Source organism: Pinus tabuliformis, chromosome 7, assembly GCF_031772625.1.
Source record: "Pinus tabuliformis cultivar Carrire ecotype Pingquan chromosome 7, CPIR1, whole genome shotgun sequence".
Taxonomy (NCBI): domain Eukaryota; kingdom Viridiplantae; phylum Streptophyta; class Pinopsida; order Pinales; family Pinaceae; genus Pinus; species Pinus tabuliformis.
Window position 1 is genome coordinate 235,114,213 of NC_142293.1, and position 2,748 is coordinate 235,116,960.

At 38.9% G+C, this 2,748-nt stretch overlaps 1 pseudogene; it reads right to left on the reverse strand.

Moving 5' to 3' along the window:
* Positions 1–530: 530 nt before the first annotated feature.
* LOC149246717 (DEAD-box ATP-dependent RNA helicase 15 pseudogene) lies at positions 531–2,409 on the reverse strand (annotated as a pseudogene).
* Positions 2,410–2,748: the final 339 nt, after the last annotated feature.

A 2,748-nucleotide genomic window follows, 5' to 3' on the forward strand; every position in this document is an offset into this window, starting at 1 on the left:
TTTTTTAAAAAGATGAAAAGTGACTTGTGCAACAGTGACTTTCAGGCATAATATCTTACCTCAAGTCAGAAACTAATAATCGAGAAGAATTGTGACATATAAAGAATCATGGAAGAAAAAAATGAATAAACAAAATGCCTTTCAAAAATAGAAAATAAAGAGAAAACACTAACATTACCCTGGATACATCAGTGTCTGATCCGAACAGGTTTCGAACATACTGGATGTTGGGGTACAGAGTTTTCTCTAGATTGCTGCCCAGCAATAGTAGATAGAGAATTTGAAATCGAAAGCCGTTAATGTTGCTGCAACTTGCAATGTATCTAAAAAAATATAGTTTATATTTTTACATAACAAATGCTAAGTCATTAAGATTTCGATAATAGGTGGCCTCCAGAGTAAGCTGAGCCGATTTTTCAAGCGTTACAGGTTCCTCTACCAATCGACCAGTTTTGTCAATATCTCCAATGTTTGTTTCCATGCTCATTTTCGCTATCAACATAGCATGTCTAGAAGCATCAATTGCTCTTTCCTGCACATTCAATATTAATTCAGTAGACCGTGGTTTAAGAGGTGGCTTCTAATCCATGTTGATCTGTGGAGTGCCCAATATAAGAAGAATGAGGGATACTTTCCTTCATTATACTTTTAGATGACATTACAAAACTAAAGACATCGCAAAGGTAAAATTCAAGGTTTTGAAACCTCTTGTAATCCAACCATTGTAATGTTTGCTTTAGCAATATCCACAGCATGCTTCTGTGGAATAACATGACTACTTTCATCCAAAATCTAACTGAACATTCCTTGCAAGGGTGCAAGATTGGTTGAAGCTCCACTCAAAATAACTAGTGAGAAGGAAGCTCCTTGACGTGCATATTTCAAAGATTTTATTGTAAATTTTGGGGATATTCCAAGCATATATCTTCAATTTTGACAATTATAGACATTGATGACTCGATAATATGATCATTTTTTCCATCGATTGCTTTTTAATCGCACTAAATCCAAATTTGTTGTAAAATTTGTAGCTCAAAACATGGGTTTTTGTATAATTAGGACAAATAGAAGAAAACACGCATGGCTCTCATAGAAAAACCAAATATGTCTTAGTCGTGGATAAGACTGAAATTGTGATGGTCTGTCTACAAATGCCTTGATGGCCATTGTTCCTTTCAATTTTATGAATCTGCTGTGTTTTTATGAACAGAAAACAAAACCAGACCATGCCAAAACTGAGATGAATGAGAAGGATAATTATTGCAGACACCAGAGCAGATTTCAATGGCCATGATGGCATGTATGTTGATGCTTCTATATGTGCTGGGAGTGCCTTGATATCAACTGCAAAACGTTCTTGAACCTGCTTCAGCACATCCTCCTCTGATGAAGAAGCAGAAGAAACAAAGGTTATTGCAAGACCCTTTGTGCCAAACCGTCCAGCCCTTCCAACCCTGTGCAAATAAGTATCTGCAGACTCAGGCATGTCATAGTTGATAACAATATTAACTCTTTCAATGTCAATTCCCCTGCCTACCAGATCAGTTGCAACCAGAAGCCTCTTATTCCCCTCCTTGAAACTTTTGTATCTCATCAGTCTTTCATCCCGCTGCATTCCAGAATGAATGCAGGTACAAGGAAAGTTGCACCCCACCAGCAGCTTGGATAGCTCAGAAGCCCTTTTCACACTCTTCACAAATATAACCACCTGGTTGAAATCCAGGACATCCAGCAAATCAGTCAGCTTCCTGTTCTTTTCTACCTCAGCCAGTTTTATATAGTGCTGAACTAGACCATGAAGTGTGAGCTTGGCCTCATCATCAACATATATCTCCATAGGATCCTGCATGAATTTCTTGCAAACAGGCCTGATTTCCTTGCTCAGTGTGGCCGAAAACATCATGACCTGCTTGTCATGAGGGGTCATCTTGAAAATGGCCTGTACATCTCTCCTCATGTCCAAAGATTCCAGCATTTTGTCACATTCATCCAGAATAAAATGCCTGATATTTCTCAGACTGAGATCCTTGTCTTTTGCCAATGCCAGAATCCTTCCAGGGGTCCCAACAACTATTTGGGGGGATTCATTTTTTAATATTGCCTTGTGAGTTTTGATAGGCAGGCATCCATTGAATACATCAACCTTCAATTCTTTCAGATGAGTCATAAACCTCTCAAATTCATGGCATATCTGGTATGCCAATTCTCTAGTATGGCACAAAACTAGGGCAGAGACTTGGCCTTCTGTGGGTTCGATCTGCTGCAGAGTTGAAAGCACGAAAACTGTTGTTTTCCCCATTCCAGATTTGGCCTGACAGAGTACATCCATGCCCAAAATCGCCTGAGGAATGCACTCGTGCTGAACTTCTGAGGGATGTTCAAATCCAGAGTCCACAATTGCTCGAAGGAGCTCTGGCTTTAGTAGGAAATCCCACATAACCTTTCTTGGAGGCTTCATCAGTGGCAAAATGTTCCTCCAATGCTTGTGCGTCCAATTCCTCTTCTTCATAGTCCAGGAGCTCTTCATTATAAATCTCTTCCTTCAACTCTTCCACATTGTCTACTCCTTGTTTTGCCATTTTCACTAAAAATATGAAGCACAAGCGCAGCTTTATGATGAAATAGCAAAAGAGGTTTTATTGCTGTAAAAGATGAAATAATGATGCAGAAAACCAGCCATGTGTGTCTCAAAGCACTCTCAGAAATTATATAAATTAAGGTTCAACAGACATACCCATCTCATTCAAA